This window comes from Tamandua tetradactyla, chromosome 6, assembly GCF_023851605.1.
Source record: "Tamandua tetradactyla isolate mTamTet1 chromosome 6, mTamTet1.pri, whole genome shotgun sequence".
Taxonomy (NCBI): domain Eukaryota; kingdom Metazoa; phylum Chordata; class Mammalia; order Pilosa; family Myrmecophagidae; genus Tamandua; species Tamandua tetradactyla.
In genome coordinates, this window is record NC_135332.1 from 33931681 (window position 1) to 33951878 (window position 20198).

At 36.2% G+C, this 20198-nt stretch overlaps 1 long non-coding RNA gene across 1 annotated transcript in view; it reads right to left on the reverse strand.

Moving 5' to 3' along the window:
• Positions 1 to 2502, reverse strand: part of LOC143685943 (uncharacterized) — a 141200-nt gene extending 138698 nt beyond the window's left edge. The window contains exons 1-2 of the long non-coding RNA XR_013176809.1: positions 2365 to 2502; positions 1731 to 1771 (exon numbers count right to left, since the gene is read on the reverse strand). This is a non-coding gene — a long non-coding RNA (uncharacterized LOC143685943). The remainder of the gene's footprint in view (positions 1 to 1730; positions 1772 to 2364) is intronic.
• Between the last annotated feature and the right edge of the window lie 17696 nt (positions 2503 to 20198).

Sequence of the window (20198 nt, forward strand, 5' to 3'; positions counted from 1 at the left end):
CCACTGAGGCTTTATGACAGTGTATTAGGGTAGAAGTTTGAGAAATATCACTGAAGTGAATGGAGGATTTCCCCCTCCATTCTATAGAAGTAAAATACTTCTAAACCTTTGTAAGAAAACATACAAATTTCTGAATTATTCAAGGTACTTGCAATTATGGTGGTAACTAGGTGGTGAAATTCAATAACATCCATAGCTGTGGATTTTGAACACATACTACTATCATTAAAATTTTTTTAGTATGTGTCTCTAAAACATATGTGCATTTTTGAATAAATTATGTACATGTACTATTGCACTGCTATATTAGGTATATTCTAAAACATACAAACTATATATATATGAAAGGATGAATTATAAATAGCTGTAGATACAATTTTCAATTTTTTTCTTTCAAAAATTATCTTTCTCACTCAAGTTTGAAGACCACTGGATAACTTTTTACTTGATTCCAATTGAACTCACTTTCAAATCCATCATATCTCAATTTCCACTTGGTAGAGACAAGGCAGTTAACATTCTTTCTCTTTTACAGATGAGAAAACTGAGATATGAATAGTATAAAAATGTTTTTTTCCAGTTACTTGAAATAGAATCATCTTGGCCATGCAACCTAATACTGGGGATTTATACAATTTCATAATAGGTATCAGTGGGCCACATCTGGACTTTCTGGGGGACATCTCTTGCTTGCCTGCTTCTTTGCCACTCCTTATTTTTTAACTTTCCATAATTAGCCCTGTAGATTAAAGACACACCCAATTTGACCTTGCTATTCCAGCTGACTGCAGCTCTCTGACTTCCAATTTCCTATACTGTATCAAAAGGCAGCCAGCCTTTGGCCTTTGTGAAACTGAGCAGGTAAATTGGACACCTCTCTTACTCCTTTCCAAGCACAGATAGGCACTCAAAGAGGTAGGCTCAGGATTTAAATTTCACTTATTAAGGTAACCTTTTTCTTTTGCAGTTATTTGAAAATATGTCGAGCTATGTACAAGTCTGCCTATATATTAAAGGATTTTTCATACTTTACCCCAAATAAGTGTAGTTTCTGATTACTGCACCATTTCCCCCCAAAGCTGGTAAGTACACCTTTGTTTATTAAAAGCTGTTATTTATCATACAATTTTTCTTTCTCTGAAACTGGATTTTAGCATGAATGTTAAGGATTTCTTTTGTTTTTCTTATTTATATCTACCACATTTTGGCTTACTGTAGAGCAAATTATTAGGTTCCCAGCTACATTTTAATTTTGTTTTTCCTATAAGATTCTCAGTTGCATCTATAGGAAGCTTTGTTCTTGGTATGGATGGCATTTAAAAAATGCCACCATTCATTCATTTCTTGCATGCTAGACTAGGCACTACAGATAGATTCTGTATATATTATCTCAATCTTCACAACAGTTCTATGAGATTTTCACTAGGATGTACCATCTAAATCTATAGACCATGAGGCTTAGAGAGTTTCTTCAATTGCCTGATACAGTTAGTAAGCCACAGGGAAGAGTTGATATTTAAATCCAGCTGGGGCCAACTCAGAAACCCCTCCTGTCTTGCAATATTGCCTCTAGATTAGATGTTGTTTTAACATTGTCATCCTTTTAGTCAAGCTGAGTTTCCACTATTATGCTATTTATTGCTGGGTAGAGTTCAACCTTATTGAAAAAAATCTCAGAAATATTATTTAACAGAGTGGGCCATGGTCGCTCAGCAGGCAAGAATGCTCACCTGCCATGTCAGAGGACCCAGTTTCGATTCCTGGTACCTGCCTATGTAGAAAAAAAAAAAGCAATATTTAACAGACAATAAGCATGGCCTAATCTTAGATTTTCGTATGCTTAGACATCATTTTCTTCTTGGCTCCTGGGACCCACTTGCATCCTAGCACTAGATAGTATCCCATAAAATGTGTCTCTTCCTTAATTTAGCATGCTGTATGTCTTAATTTTTCTTAAAATAGATCCATGTCCACTCTAGGTAACTTAGTAGATCCAATGTAGATTTGGCTATGATCGTTGGCCACAAAGAACTTAGTGATTAATATAGGAACAACCATAATGCTATTTCAACATTAAATGTAATCTTGAAGTTAGTGCCTCTTTGATGGTTGCCTTTTAGAATATTTCTCACACATACTAAGAGGACGGGGTGATTAAATTCCTTGAAATGCAGGTACTACAATGATTACACCCAGTCCCCATACACAAGAAATTTGTTGTTCCAAGTATATTGGTTTGCTAAAGTTGCCAGAATGCAATATACCAGAAATGAAATGGCTTTGAAACAGGGAATATATCAAGTTGCAAATTTACACTTCTAGGGCTATAAAAATGTCCAAATCAAGGTACCAACAAGAGATTACCTTCACCCAAGAAAGGCTGATGCCATCCAGAATACCTCTCTCAGCTGAGAAGACACATGGTTGGTGTCTGCTGGGGTCTTTGGCTGTGTGGGCTCTTTTGGCTCTGAAGGTTTTTCCAAAATGGTTCCCTTTTAAAGGGATTCACGAAGTAACCCCACCTTGGAATGGTAGAGACACATCTCCATGGGAACCTCCTAATCAAAAGGTACCACCCACAATTGGATGGGTCATATCTCCCTGGAGACAATAAAAAGATTCCACCCAGCAATATTGAATGAGGATTAAAGAACATGACTTTTCTGAGTACACAACAGTTTCAAACAGCATACTAAGTTTTCTTGACAATACCAGTGGAGTGCTGTTCTCACTCCATGACTACATTTCTTCCTGCTAACTATGTTGTGTCTTCTTCAACAATAATCTCTCACTCTATCAGGTGATTCTCCATGTGATGCACTTCACTTATATCTTGCCTTCTTAGAAATCTTCTGACTTGCTGGATGGCAAAGGACAATTTTTCTACTTCTTTGTTTTATTTACAGTGCTGCCAATAACTAATCATGAGATCACAGACAAATCATCATCTTTTTAAGACTGAATTTTACAAGTAAAATTGGTTTGCTAAACCTTTACACAAAATGCTCTTGAAGGATACATATGTCTAGGGTGATCATATAATTTATTGCCCAATGGTGAAGTTTTTGAGAGTAAAAGTAAGCGCTATTACTAACTACACTAGGAAAGGAGGCCAAAAAATGCAACAGTCACAGGAAAGCTAAGCATGGTCACACTACCTCTAACTCTTAAATTCTAGAGTTTTATACTTCTCCATTTTGTTCACTTTTAGCAATCAAGAATATAGATTTGCAATACCAAATGTCCTATGTTCAAATTCCACCCCTGCATCTTACTACCACCATGACCTTGAACAAATTACTTATCCAGTATAAGACTATTTCTTCCACCTATGAGAAAAAATATATACTTTTTATAACAGCAATGGGTTGTTATAATAAGAATGCAATTAAATTAAATATATGAAAAATCTGGCACTTAGTAATCACAATGAATGTCAGAGTTACTATGACTACTAATTATTATGATGATTTTCTTTAACTGAGCAAGCAGCGTCAATGGTTATGTCTTGGTCTTTGCATTTCAGTATCAGCTGAATGTATGTCCTAGTTTGGTCTATTTGCATACTGTCATACACTTATTTGAAACACTGATAGTTATTAAGCAAAATACCCAACTTGTTCCAATTCAAGATTATTTGTTAAACTGCTCATTTCTTATCCAAATCATACCTTATGGTGTTTGGCTTGATGCAATCACTGTTCATACGATCACATTTGAAAGGATGTTTCCGTTTGAAGCATACTGCTGTTTTGAACTTGCTTACAAGTCCCTTTGTGCAAGGACTCCATCAATCCATTTTTTCCATGCTAATTGCAGGTCCTACATGCCATACTGAGAAATGAGTGATTACACAGACTGGATGAAAGTGGTCACAAGGAATGCAAATCTAAATACTCAAAGGGCAGAGAAGATGGGGGAAGGACTAAATGTAAACTGTCTCATCTTATATCAAAAAGATAACTTCTGGGAATCAGCCTTTGCATGAAACAGTCTTCAAAGAGAATTTTATAAGACAGGACTTAATAAAAGAAGAATCCCCCAAATAGTGATTGTGCAGAAGTGATGTATATTTCTTGTAAAATTTTCTAGTGCATTAACTTTATTCTTTACTATCACTCTGAGGATGCTGAACTCCTGAGTGTTAGTGCTATAAATCTTCAATAGCAAAAAGGAATATCAGTCAATAAATACTTAACAACAGTATAAATTATGTACGATAGAATAAGTGAGTGTTACAGGGAAGCACACAGACTAATGGGGCTGCCTACAGAATACCATAAAGACTAAAACATCCTGAATCTTAAAAGGAAGGACTGCATTATCTGAGAGAAGCAATCCTTACAAAGTCATACTCTTACATTTTGGGGGAAATCTTGAAAAGCCAATGGGTGATACGTGTGAAAATCATTTGGTAATTGTAATCAAATGACCTTAAGTATGTAATCTATAATCCACCCTCTTTAATCAGAATTTGGTATGTAAAATGCAAAACCCTTTGGACATACTGTAGAAAAGCCTTAACGAGTGCTTATATCTTATTCACTATTTGAAATATCTTTACTGACATTAACTATTGAAATTATACTATAGTTTATTCATCTGTCTTAGGATGCTTTGATCTAACTTACTGAACAAAGATTACTAATTATTTCCTAAACCATTATTTTAGCAGTTTGTTTGAATAACCAAAGCAACACACTGCAGATAAAATTATAATAATGGAGTGTTTCAAAGACAGCAATGCTATAGATTAGCAAACAGTTAAGCCTATGCAATATGGATTTATGATGTTTCTGTATTAACTCTTGAGATTTGACAGAGTATAAACTCTAAACATAAATTTTAGACATCTTTGCTAAGTTTTCTAATGTGGAAAATTCCCACAAGAGTACTCCCAAACTATTTACTCATAGCAATTTCTTAGACAATCCATAGTATGGAAGCCAGAAAGAAATAGGCATGGAAAAGAAAGGAAAATAAAAACCAAATGACAGGAGTGCAAGGGTTGTTCAGTGGTAGAATTCTCACCTGCCATGCAGGAGACCTGGGTTTGATTCCTGGCCCATGCCCTTCCCAAAAACAAACAAAAAAAATTCAACAAATGGGGCTGCAATAATGGAATACTTCACATGGAAAAAGAGTGAAATGTGACTCCTGCCATGCAGCATACAAAAACAAAACAAAACACAAATAACATAATATCCTTACATTGAAGAACCCCTCCTCCTTCCATAGTCAATCTTAAATGGTCATAATGTAACTTGCTTTTCAGGAAAACTGATTTGGGGAGCCTGATTTACTGATGTGGGTTGCCTATATTGATCTTATTTTACAGATGCATCCTCAAGCCACTTAACTTTGCTTTGTTCCAGTCACCGTGTATAACTGAAGCTATAGAATAAAATAAAGACCATGTTGCCAGATTCTCTGTCATCTCTTCCCTGTACACAGATGGTATCTCAATGAACATAAATGATCAAGGAAAACAAACATAGATTCTTTACAATCTCCCAAGTTAGCATTGTTTGTGAGTTCATTTAATTCACTACTCTATTCAAGTTTATGTCCATACCTGATTTTGACCCAATAAAGAATCAAAATAAGGAGTAGTAATGTGACAGCATCTATGAGAAGTTGGCCAACTTCTCAAATCCAGCCCATAGCCTGCTTTGTAAAGAACATTTTACTGGAATACAGCCATGCCTATTAGTTGATATATTGTCTATGGCTATTTACCTGCTACAATCCCCAAGCTGAGTAGCTGCAGCAGAGACTATATGGTCCACAAAGCAAAAATATTTACTCCCTGGAACTTTACAAAACTGTTTGCTAACTCCTGATACATACCAATCAAATCATAGATTATCAGGGATGAGAAGAATTTAAGTAGATATCATGCCACATAAGCTCTTTGGACCAAATAGCAAACTGTGGTCCAGAAAGATGATATGATTTGTTCAGTGTTACAGAACCACTTACTGACAATAGCTGGAACAACGAGTCAGGTCCTCCCGCCCAGTCTGTTAGTCCTTGACTCTAACCTATTTTATAGAGAGTACTGTAACTGGTTATAGACTACCTTGACAGTATCCTTAGCAATCACATGAGAACTTTGGGAAACAGATGTTCTTACAGACACCCATTAAAACAGCTGAACATTTACTCTTTAATTGCAGTAATTATCGTAGCCATTTTCAACAGTTTACATGCTCCTTCTAAATGGTTACTCTCTTTCACCTTGGTGATAGCTTGGGTATATGTTTTATTGTAAATTGCCTGATACCTTTTTGGGGGAATGTTTAAGACATATTTTAAGGTAAAATACGTGTCAGCTTATATGAATCACAACGAATAGTTTCTAGGAGCTTCAGAGTCTGTGTAGGCCCAGTTTGGTCTACTGCCACCCCTGGAAATAATTAAATGAAAAATTCTTCTCATATTGCTGTTGGGAATGCACCACAGCCAGTGTCTCATAATTTAATAGCTACAATTTTGTCTTTTCAAATGGGTGTGTTTATTTCTTGTAAGTCCCAGTGTAAGTTTCAGTAATTCCTTTGCAGAGCAGGCTAATACTTGTCATTGATATATGCAGCTGATTTTTTTTGGTGGCTCCAACATATTTCAGGATTTGTTATGAAAATTGTGTACTCTTAAATGCATCTCCAGAGTGAGTTGAATATGTGTTACAAGCTGATTTAACAGGTGAAGAATAAGGGGTACAAGCAGTTTGACTTTGTTATGGTCAAAACAGCAAATATGTGGCCATACCAGGGCTCCCTGTAAGAGCTTACACCACTTAACTACACTATTGGTGCAAAAACAAAAACAAAAATTAAAAATTGTGTGGGTATAAAGGCATTATTGTTCATTATGTACAGTTATCTAATAAGTATATTTATGAAAATGTTTATCTGGTGATAATAAGCTTCTTGAAACTAATAACATTGATGAGTAGAAAAATTTTACACCTGTGTAGATTTTATAATTCTTAAGGCAATTTCCACATATATTAACTCATTTTATTTCTTTTTGATTTTCACTTATTTAACTATGTTACAAACATAACATACATGCAGAAAAAACATACACACACACACACACACACACACACACACAACTATGTGCATTTTAATAATTTACCACAAAGTCTACACGCATGTAACCATCACACAGGTCAATAGAATATTGCCAGTTTCCAGGACCCTCTCTCATGCCTCTCCCCATCACTAAACCTTCCCTTTCCTCCAAAGGAAGCCCAAGGCCTGAGCTATATGCATTAATTCAGTTTTACCACATAAGCACAAATCCCTAAATGCTAGAGTTTGCTTGTTTTCTAAATTGCATATAAATGCGATCATACACTATTCCTTTGTCTAGCTTCTTTCACATAACATTATGTTTGTAAAATTCATACTTTTTGTTCATTTACTATACAGTGTTCAATTGTGTACATATAGCACAATTTATATATATGTTCTATTCTGGAGAGATATGTGGGTTGTTTCCAGTTTGGGGTTACCATGAATGTGCTCTGATGAACATTCTTAGTCCTTATGTTTTGGTGCGTGTATGCTTTATTTTAGGTACATACTGAGTAATGGAATTGCTGGGACTGTGGGAAGGATTTTAATCAATTTTGGTTGGTAATATATAATGATTTTCTAAAGCAGCTGTACAAAGTTGTACTCCTTTCAGTATTGTAAGGGGCTTATCATTACTCCATGGATTCACAGCACCTAATATTGACTTTTTGTTTTCAGTCATTTCTATGGGGTACAGTGGTTTTTAATTTCCATTTCTTTGTTTGCTAGGGAGGTTGAGCACTTACATTCATTGGCCACTTGTATTTTCTCTTTTGCGACAAATATCTAGTCCATTTTACTATGAGGGTGTTTATGTTTTTCTTATTGTTATGTAAGAGATCTCTTTATATTTTGAACACAAGTCTTTTGTGGGTTATATTTAGCACAAACATCTTCTACCGTTCTGTGATACATTGCCTGCTGTGTATCTTAGTGGCAAGTTTTTATAAAGATAACTTAAAATTTTTAATATGATCAAAAATATTTCATTTTGTGTATTTTCTTTCCTGTTTAAGAGGGCTTTCTACATGGAGGTATAAAAATATCCTTTATATTAACTTCAAGATGCTTAAGCATTTTTTTCCTTTTACAATTTGATTTGCTAACACCAAAAATTAAATCTTGCTTATACTATAAGATAGCACCAATTTCATTTTCTTCCATATGGATATAGTATGGTCCCTAGCATTTTATTTTGAAGGGCTTCCAAGCTGTTTTGTCATGCCACTTTTATTAGACATCTAGTGCCAATGTGCGCATATGTCTTTTTCAAGGCCTTTATTCTGTTCTTTTGATTTCTTTGTTTGCCCTTGCACAATAATTTACCGGAAGTTTATAAATAAAGACTTGATATAACTAGTGGAACAAATCTCCCAACTTTTTTTCTTTATTATTCAAATGTGTTTTGGTCGCCCTTAGCCCTTTAAATTTCTCTAAACTCTAAAATCATCCTGTCAGATTTCAAAACTAAAAGCTTATGAATTTTGCTATAAATAAACTTTACTTTGAGGTATAAAAGTATATTTTCATTGAAGTATAACTCTGCACAAATCATAAGTGTAATTAGGTGGAACTTTATAAAGTGAACATTCAGTTTAACAACAACCTCCATCAACAAAGAGTAGGCTATTACAAACATGCCAGAATCTTGCTTTGTGCCCAATGCATCAAAAGCATCCCATCAAGGGCAGGCAATGGTGGCTCAGTGGTAGAGTTCTCGCCTGCCATGCCAGAAACCCGGGTTTGATTCCCGGAGCCTGCCCATGCCAAAAACAAAAGAAAAAGTATCCCATCAAGCTGATTACTATTCTGATTTCTATTACCACACTGTTAGCGTCTCCTATTCCTTCGATTTTCTGTTTTTGTTTTTGTATTTTTTTAAACAAACGCATAATGTGCGAAGGTGTGGTTTTCTTGACATGTATACTGCTTATGGTTTGCTGGCTTCAATCTGTGGATTGATATATTTTTATTATGTTTAAAAAACTCCTAGCCAGTATTTCTTCAAAAATTGCAACCATCTCAATTTCTTTCTCTAATTCACGTGGGTCCCCAGCTGCATGGACATTAGATGCCACCTTGTGCCTTGGAATCTTTAGTCTATTTCCTTCTCTGTGCTACGATCTGCATGTTTTCTACTGTCCTGTCTTTCACTTCACTGATCCACTTTTCTTCTGTGTTTAATATGGATTTAAAATAAGTGATTGATATGAATGTTTAAAGATCCCTTTTTATCAATTTCTATGCTCTAGTAAAATCATTCATAGTTTTCCCTGCTTTCTTAAATAATCTGTTGTTTCTCTCTGTTTTTATAGAGAATTTCTAGTCCTGACCAGTAATTCCAATATCTGGATCAAGTTTTATTATTATTGTATCTTATTTATTTTATTTTATTTTATTTTGGGGGATGGGAGGCATCTTTTCATCCTTTCTTGGCATGCCTGGGAATATTTTTGAACATCAGTCATTGAGTATGGATAATTGTAGAAGATGATGATATTTTCTCTTTTTCTCAATTCTGAAAGACAGATACAGTTTCGATGGAATGTGGGCAGATCACCCTGACCTACAGGAGGCTGTATTTCCAGGATGGTAAACTGATTTATTTCAGATTTGCTCTTACTTCTAAGGTGTAGCCCTATTCCTGGTATTTCACTCCTGAGTCTCCACCAAAAGCCTGTTTTATGTTGTTGTCGTTTTTATCAAGTTTCCTCCATCCTGTTTATTCTGGATCTCTAACTTTGTTTCCCAGGCACTAGAAGACCCCTAAAATTTCTTTTCCATTCTTTAGCCACCAAGCTAGTTCCGTCAGCTTGGTCTGGTTTTATTCTACATATGCACAGCTTGGGTTTGGTTGAACAGCTCAGACGGAAAGGTTGGGCAATGTTTTCCTCTCTAGGATCTCAGCTTTGCAGGTTTGAACTTTAATGTCTGTATCTCAGTTTGATGAAACTGTTGCAAGCCCTGGGTTTAAGCTGCTGGGTTTTGTTTGACCACTCTTCCCTACTCTGGGAATCAACAAATGCCTATTTTGGTCCCCTCAAATCCCGTCTTCCTTGGTTCCTCTTTGATGCTTTCAAATAGTAGCTTCTGTTTATTTGTAAGGTTTTTTTTTTTCCTTCAGTTTTCATAGCAGTTCTCTGCTTGCTCTTCTTATGTTTTAAATGGTGGTATTCTCTTAGGCACATTTTTGCTATAATTCTCACATTATTTCTAGCTGGTAAAAGTTCCCATTGCTACACTTGTCACCTATATTTTTATGGCCTATAAAGACATATTTTCAGCCCAGACTTTTCCCTCCTAAGTGTCATATCCATTTTTAATTGTCTTCTGGGCATCATCATTGGACTTTCTCCACAAGTAATGAAACTTAATTCTGTCTCCACGTGAAATTATCTTCCTCATGAAAATTCCTCCTCCTTCTATGCTCCCCAAGCCAATAGATTATAACACCAAGCATCCAGTTACCCAAATCAAATTCTGAACATAAACTCAAATTCCTTCTCCCCTAGACCAGCCACAGCAATTAATCACCATGTTCTGCTTGTTTTATCTACACCTGATTGCACTGATGAATTCATCTCTCTACACACCTGCTGAAACTACCTTCCTACTCTTGTTTAGGCAGTTACAATAAGGACATTGAAGGGGGACATCATGGTAGGGGAATATCCTCCCCACACCATCTGGGGGGGAATTGTCTATTACTGTCATAAATATCATAGAAATGAGGGAAAGTATAGGAAAATAGTAACAAATGATGAAGCATGAGTTTAGCTTTATAAATTTTATGACTGTTAAAGTACAATGCAGGGTGGGCCACGGTAGCTCAGCAGGCAGAGTTCTCGCCTGCCATGCCAGAGACCCAGGTTTGATTCCCAGTGCCTGCCCATGCAAAAAAAAAAAAAAAAAGCATTTATGAGAATAAATAAAAATAGAAGCAAAGTTCAATTATGACTATCTTGGTATTATATACGCAGTGTCTGTACTTAATCATAGCATCTCCATTCTATCTGGTGTCCTGCCTTCTTGCCCTCATTTCTTTGTTTGCTCTCATGGATACTTACACGTTTTTGCTGAGTCCATGTGTTCCTTACTCTCTTTTGGGCATTCAATATTGTGACTTTCATTAGTGTTAATTTGTTGTGAAGGGTGATTGATTACAATTTATTTTAAAATGAAAGTCTCTTTCCTTGAATCTTTTTTGGTACTCTCTTAGTAATTATGCCTCTTCCACATCCACTAAGCCCTTGTATTTATCCTTCAGTTCCTTTACTTCTATTCTTTCATCCTTTCTCATTCTTAGTCCATGCTCTCCAAATAAATATCTTAATACACTTTGTCTTCCAACAAATATCTATTTTCAGAGAGAAAATGTACTAAAATATACAAGAATATCCTCTTCATATCAATGAATAATTTATGGTAGGTTCTCATTGATATCTTATATATATTAGAATTGGATCCGTTCTTATGGGGTTAACTATATTATTCAAGGTTTATAACACTAGCTGTGTTAATAAACCAATCCTCACATTTTAATGAATTAATCCAATTGAAATTAATTTCTTGGTTATGTGAAATCCAATAGCATGAGCAGCAGATGGCTCAGCCTCATTTTACGTAGTTGTTTGCATGCCATCTAAGCCTTCAGCAATTTTCACTGGATCTTTGCATTCATCTAGAAGATGTGATAAGAGGGCCTGAAGGATAACATGGGAGAGTTTTGCTTTGTTTGTATTTCTGTTTTGTCTGTTTGTTTATTAATGGGCCAAGAATGGAAGTGACAAATATCAGTTTCAATTGGACAAAACTGTGTGAGAGGCTAAGAAAAATTACCTAGTTTGTACCAAAGGGAAACAGGAAATGGGGTTGGAAACAGCCAGCCAGTCTTTGTCACAATGAAAATGCAGAGGGATAGACCCTCTGTTATCATCTACCCCATATACTTTCTTAGATCATATCTTCCATTTAAACCGCAACATATATTATGTTTACATCCTCCAAGTTTTGGGTGTCATCTTTTGTTCCATTGCCTTCTATAGAAAATGCTTCAGAAAATAAGAGTGCCCGTCCTTCAATCAATTTGTATTATCTTTCCTTTAAGTCCTTCATTACATGTCATATATTCTTGCCTTCAGAGAAGTCATTTACTAATTGCATGTTAACTTATATTAAAGAGTACACTATGAAATGTGTCATTTTCTATGAGTTATTCATTCATAAAACATTTTTATATGTGGACATTTGTACCCATATGATGCATTTTAGCTAGAAAAGCAGGAGAAGATTAATAACTCAACCTAAAAAAAAAGAGCTAAGGAAAAATGTTAGGAGACTGAATCATTCAGCTTGGCTTCTACAATAATCATATTCACAGGATTTTACTTTATCGCTTTTCCTGTGTTGACATCGTCAAACCCCCCTCATCAGTTTTGGTTTATCAAATATTTGCATATGCATATAAAAAGACGTTATAAATTCTTAGAATTAAAAGTAATTGAGATAATTTGAGTTGCTTGTTATTATAATATCTCCCTGATGAGTCTATCCTGAAAAAAGCACAGGCTTTCACTAAGTCATGAAACAAACCTAAAGGTGGTATAAATAGATCTATGAATACTTTTTTTTTTTTAGAAATCATTCCATTCTACATATGCAATCAGTAATTCTTAATATCATCACATAGATGTATGATCATCATTTCTTAGTACATATGCATCGATTTAGAAAAAGAAATAGCAAGACAACAGAAAAAGAAATAAAATGATAATATAGAGAAAAAATAAAAATACAAATAAAAAATACAAAAATATATAAGAAAAAAAAACTATAGCTCAGATGCAGCTTCATTCAGTGTTTTAACATAATTACAGTACAATTAGGTAGTATTGTGCTGTCCATTTTTTTTTTTTTTTTAGAAATCATACCATTCTATATATGCAATCAGTAATTCTTAACATCATCACATAGATGCATGATCATCGTTTCTTAGTACATTTGCATCGGTTTAGAAGAACTAGCAATATAACCGAAAAAGATATAGAATGTTAATATAGAGAAAAAAAATAAAAATAATAATAGTAAGAACAAAACAAAACAAACAAAAACCTATAGCTCAGATGCAGCTTCATTCAGTGTTTTAACATGATTACTTTACAATTAGGTATTATTGTGCTGTCCATTTTTGAGTTTTTATATCTAGTCCTATTGCACAGTCTGTATCCCATCAGCTCCAATTACCCATTATCTTACCCTGTTTCTAACTCCTGCTGAACTCTGTTACCAATGACATATTCCAAGTTTATTCTCGAGTGTCGATTCACATCATTGGGACGATACAGTATTTGTCTTTTAGTTTTTGGCTAGACACACTCAGCATAATGTTCTCTAGGTCCATCCATGTTATTACATGCTTCATAAGTTTATCCTGCCTTAAAGCTGCATAATATTCCATCGTATGTATATACCACAGTTTGTTTAGCCACTCGTCTGTTGATGGACATTTTGGCTGTTTCCATCTCTTTGCAATTGTAAATAACGCTGCTATAAACATTGGTGTGCAAATGTCCGTTTGAGTTTTTGCCCTTAAATCCTTTGAGTAGATTCCCAGCAATGGTATTGCTGGGTCGTATGGCAATTCTATATTCAGCTTTTTGAGGAACCGCCAAACTGCCTTCCACAGTGGTTGCACCATTTGACATTCCCACCAACAGTGGATAAGTGTGCCTCTTTCTCCACATCCTCTCCAGCACTTGTCATTTTCTGTTTTGTTGATAATGGCCATTCTGGTGGGTGTGAGATGATATCTCATTGTGGTTTTGATTTGCATTTCTCTAATGGCCAGGGACATTGAGCATCTCTTCATGTGCCTTTTGGCCATTTGTATTGCCTCCTCTGAGAGGTGTCTATTCAAGTCTTTTTCCCATTTTGTAATTGGGTTGGCTGTCTTTTTGTTGTTGAGTTGAACAATCTCTTTATAAATTCTGGATACTAGACCTTTATCTGATATGTTGTTTCCAAATATTGATTCCCATTGTGTAGGCTGTCTTTCTACTTTCTTGATGAAGTTCTTTGATGCACAAAAGTGTTTAATTTTGAGGAGTTCCCATTTATTTATTTCCTTCTTCAGTGCTCTTGCTTTAGGTTTAAGGTCCATAAAACCGCCTCCAGTTGTAAGATTCATAAGATATCTCCCTACATTTTCCTCTAACTGTTTTATGGTCTTAGACCTAATGTTTAGATCTTTGATCCATTTTGAGTTAACTTTTGTGTAGGGTGTGAGATATGGGTCTTCTTTCATTCTTTTGCATATGGATATCCAGTTCTCTAGGCACCATTTATTGAAGAGACTGTTCTGTCCCAGGTGAGTTGGCTTGACTGCCTTATCAAAGATCAAATGTCCATAGATGAGAAGGTCTATATCTGAGCCCTCTATTCGATTCCATTGGTCGATATATCTATCTTTATGCCAATACCATGCTGTTTTGATCACTGTGGCTTCATAATATGCCTTAAAGTCAGGCAGTGTGAGACCTCCAGCTTCGTTTTTTTTCCTCAAGATCTTTTTAGCAATTTGGGGCACCCTGCCCTTCCAGATAAATTTGCTTATTGGTTTTTCTATTTCTGAAAAATAAGTTGTTGGGATTTTGATTGGTATTGCATTGAATCTATAAATCAATTTAGGTAGGATTGACATCTTAACTATATTTAGTCTTCCAATCCATGAACACGGTATGCCCTTCCATCTATTTAGGTCTTCTGTGATTTCCTTTAGCAGTTTTTTGTAGTTTTCTTTATATAGGTTTTTTGTCTCTTTAGTTAAATTTATTCCTAGGTATTTTATTCTTTTAGTTGCAATTGTAAATGGGATTCGTTTCTTGATTTCCCCCTCCGCTTGTTCGTTGCTAGTGTATAGAAATGCTACAGATTTTTGAATGTTGATCTTGTAACCTGCTACTTTGCTGTACTCATTTATTAGCTCTAGTAGTTTTGTTGTGGATTTTCCCGGGTTTTTGATGTATAGTATCATATCGTCTGCAAACAGTGATAGTTTTACTTCTTCCTTTCCAATTTTGATGCCTTGTATTTCTTTTTCTTGTCTAATTTCTCTGGCTAGAACCTCCAACACAATGTTGAATAATAGTGGTGATAGTGGACATCCTTGTCTTGTTCCTGATCTTAGGGGGAAAGTTTTCAATTTTTCCCCATTGAGGATGATATTAGCTGTGGGTTTTTCATATATTCCCTCTATCATTATAAGGAAGTTCCCTTGTATTCCTATCCTTTGAAGTGTTTTCAACAGGAAAGGATGTTGAATCTTGTCAAATGCCTTCTCTGCATCAATTGAGATGATCATGTGATTTTTCTGCTTTGATTTGTTGATATGGTGTATTACATTAATTGATTTTCTTATGTTGAACCATCCTTGCATACCTGGGATGAATCCTACTTGGTCATGATGTATAATTCTTTTAATGTGTTGTTGGATACGATTTGCTAGAATTTTATTGAGGATTTTTGCATCTATATTCATTAGAGAGATTGGCCTGCAGTTTTCTTTTTTTGTAATACCTTTGCCTGGTTTGGGTATGAGGGTGATGTTGGCTTCATAGAATGAATTAGGTAGTTTTCCCTCCACTTCGATTTTTTGAAGAGTTTGAGGAGCGTTGGTACTAATTCTTTCTGGAATGTTTGATAGAATTCAGATGTGAGGCCGTGTGGTCCTGGACTTTTCTTTTTAGGAAGCTTTTGAATGACTGATTCTATTTCTTTACTTGTGATTGGTTTGTTGAGGTCATCTATGTCTTCTTGAGTCAAAGTTGGTTGTTCATGTCTTTCCAGGAACCCGTCCATTTCCTCTAAATTGTTGTATTTATTAGCGTAAAGTTGTTCATAGTATCCTGTTATTACCTCCTTTATTTCTGTGAGGTCAGTAGTTATGTCTCCTCTTCCATTTCTGATCTTATTTATTTGCATCCTCTCTCTTCTTCTTTTTGTCAATCTTGATAAGGGCCCATCAATCTTATTGATTTTCTCATAGAACCAACTTCTGGCCTTATTGATTTTCTCTATTGTTTTCACATTTTCAATTTCATTTATTTGTGCTCTAATCTTTGTTATTTCTTTCCTTTTGCTTGCTTTAGGGTTAGCTTGCTGTTCTTTCTCCAGTTCTTCCAAATGGATAGTTAATTCCTGAATTTTTGCCTTTTCTTCTTTTCTGATATAGGCATTTAGAGCAATAAATTTCCCTCTTAGCACTGCCTTTGCTGCGTCCCATAAGTTTTGATATGTTGTGTTTTCATTTTCATTCACCTCGAGGTATTTGCTAATTTCTCTAGCAATTTCTTCTTTGTCCCACTCGTTGTTTAGGAGTGTGTTGTTGAGCCTCCACGTATTTGTGAATTTTCTGGCACTCCGCCTATTATTGATTTCCAACTTCATTCCTTTATGATCCGAGAAAGTGTTGTGTATGATTTCAATCTTTTTAAATTTGTTAAGACTTGCTTTGTGACCCAGCATATGGTCTATCTTTGAGAATGGTCCATGAGCACTTGAGAAAAAGGTGTATCCTGCTGTTGTGGGATGTAATGTCCTATAAATGTCTGTTAAGTCTAGCTCATTTACAGTAATATTCAGATTCTCTTTATTGATCCTCTGTCTAGATGTTCTGTCCATTGATGAGAGTGGTGAATTGAAGTCTCCAACTATTATGGTATATGAGTCTATTTCCCTTTTCAGTGTTTGCAGTGTATTCCTCACGTATTTTGGGGCATTCTGGTTCGGTGCATAAATATTTATGATTGTTATGTCTTCTTGTTTAATTGTTCCTTTTATTAGTATATAGTGTCCTTCTTTGTCTCTTTTAACTGTTTTACATTTGAAGTCTAATTTGTTGGATATTAGTATAGCCACTCCTGCTCTTTTCTGGTTGTTATTTGCATGAAATATCTTTTTCCAACCTTTCACTTTCAACCTATGTTTATCTTTGGCTCTAAGATGTGTTTCTGGTAGACAGCATATAGAAGGATCCTGTTTTTTAATCCATTCTGCCATTCTATGTCTTTTGATTGGGGAATTCAATCCATTGACATTTAGTGTTATTACTGTTTGGGTAATATTTTCCTCTACCATTTTGCCTTTTGTATTATATATATCATATCTGATTTTCCTTCTTTCTACACTCTTCTCCATACCTCTCTCTTCTGTCTTTTTGTATCTGACTCTAGTGCTCCCTTTAGTATTTCTTGCAGAGCTGGTCTCTTGGTCACAAATTCTCTCAGTGACTTTTTGTCTGAGAATGCTTTAATTTCTCCCTCATTTTTGAAGGACAATTTTGCTGGATATAGGAGTCTTGGTTGGCAGTTTTTCTCTTTTAGTAATTTAAATATATCATCCCATTGTCTTCTAGCTTCCATGGTTTCTGCTGAGAAATCTACACATAGTCTTATTGGGGTTCCCTTGTATGTGATGGATTGTTTTTCTCTTGCTGCTTTCAAGATCCTCTCTTTCTCTTTGACCTCTGACATTCTAACTAGTAAGTATCTTGGGGAACGCCTATTTGGGTCTAATCTCTTTGGGGTGCGCTGCACTTCTTGGATCTGTAATTTTAGGTCTTTCATAAGAGTTGGGAAATTTTCAGTGATAATTTCTTCCATTAGTTTTTCTCCTCCTTTTCCCTTCTCTTCTCCTTCTGGGACACCCACAACACATATATTTGTGCGGTTCATATTGTCCTTGAGTTCCCTGATACCCTGTTCAAATTTTTCCATTCTTTTCCCGATAGTTTCTGTTTCTTTTTGGAATTCAGATGTTCCATCCTCCAAATCACTAATTCTATCTTCTGTCTCTTTAAATCTATCATTGTAGGTATCCATTGTTTTTTCCATCTTTTCTTCTTTATCCTTCACTTCCATAATTTCTGTGATTTGTCTTTTCAGTTTTTCTATTTCTTCTTTATGTTCAGCCCATGTCTTCTTCATGTCCTCCCTCAATTTATCGATTTCATTTTTGAAGAGGTTTTCCATTTCTGTTCGTATATTCAGCATTAGTTGTCTCAGCTCTTGTATCTCATTTGAACTATTGGTTTGTTCCTTTGACTGGGCCATATTCTCATTCTTCTGAGCGTGGACAGTTATCTTCTGCTGCTGGCGTCTGGGCATTTAGTCAGATTTCCCTGGGTGTCGGACCCAACAAGGTTGTAAGATTTTTCTGTGAAATCTCTGGGTTCTGTTTTTCTTATCCTGCCCAGTAGGTGGCGCTCATGGCACACATTTGTCTCAAGTGTTTGGAATGGATCCCCCCAGTCACCGATCTCCGCGGCCTGGTGATTTCCGATTCAATTCTCTCCGTTGTTTCAGGGGCCGCGCGTGGTAAGGGCATCAGCTGCCGTGGCTTGAGGGGATCCTGTGGCTGGTCGCCGGCCGCAGTGGGCCCGGGGAATTCGCCACCAGACCAGGAAGTTGCCCACAGGGGAGGGGCATCATTCACTGGCCGCTGAGGCCTGGGGAATTCCCCACCGGACCAAGAAGCTGCCCGCGGTGGGGGGGGGGGGGCACCGCGGCTTGGATAGCCCTCTGATCCGAGACTCGTAGCCGCGGACTCAAAGCCGCCCGCAAAAGAGGGGTGCCAGCCACCTTGGCTTGGGAAACTTGCCTCTCCGAGACTCTCAGCCGGCCCGGGAAGGAGGGAGGGAGTAGCTCAGACCGCCGCAGCTGCCGCTGCTCGGGAAATCGTGCGCCACTCGGGGATCTCACCGCAGCCGAGTCTCGCAGTCAGACTAGCCAGTCCAGACTGGGGTACGCAGTGTGTCCATTCCCTGCCGTAGCCCCGGGAGCTGTTCTGCACTGTTTCAGTTCACCTAGTAGTTGCTTTGGAGGAGGAGGAACTAAGACGCACGTACCTTACTAAGCCGCCATCTTGGACCTCTCTATGAATACTTTTATTCATAGATTTCACCAAGCTCTTTTTAAATCTCTCCTCAAACTATTTTTTTAAGAAAACATGCCCTGCAATGACTCGTCCTCGTTGTCACCAGAGTAATCAACCTAAAATATATATTTGGTCAGTCTATATCCATTTTCAGGAAACTTTCATGACCCCTCATGATTCCAGGATGTCAGGACCCCTCTCTAATCCTATCTCTTCATAGTCCATGCCTTACATGTCATATTTCGACAATATCGAATTCCTTAGAGTAAGAACAGGATATTATGTTAAATCTCCCTGCTAATGCCCAAATTGTTCTCTCTATTTAAACTTCCTATTACCCTTGGCTGCCTTTCTAATTCTTACTGATCTTTCATAGCACAGGTGCCATTCTCCTGGTCAATGACGTTTTCTTTTACTCACTCCCCAAACAGGCTGAGTGATGTTTTTCTTTGCGTATACTCCCCATGCACTGTAAAATACTGAATTGAAATTATTTTCTACTGCATCACTCCTCTGTTCTTCTAAACTACAAGATCTTAGAGGGCAACAGAGAATCATTAATTTATCATATCATATCCATAGTAATATTCCCAATACAGAGTAGATACTCCCATAATGTTCGTTGAATTGAACTAAATCACCGAAACCCAAACATGTTGCAGTACCAAGAAAATACTGTCAGATGTTACATAAAAACATTGAAATGTATATTTGATTAAATTAGATGCATGAGTGAAAAGATTTAAATAATGCAGACTTCCAGATACCTGTTACCTATAAGTAATCATAACTCACATCTTGACTTCCATAATCAACTGCAATTCTTTAACAAAAGAGTTATTGAACCAATTTCTTCTGGGAACACATTTACTTGAGATCCAATACCATAATAGGTAAAATCCAGCTACTGTAATCTGTGTTACAAACAACTCTATGCATTGACCAGGTCTTATGTTGCAGAATGTCAGAATAAGGCAGATATATGTTATGGCCAAAAACCATCACATAATACCATAGATAGCAGCTGTCTGGCATCTCTTATTCTTTGGAAAGAGTTGCATGCAGTATTTATATACACATGAACATTTTGCATTGTAGATACACACACTGCATTTAAAAGATACCAAATTATCACTTGCAATTGCTACTGTCTTAGCCAGGATAGGCTGAGTTGTGCTGAGA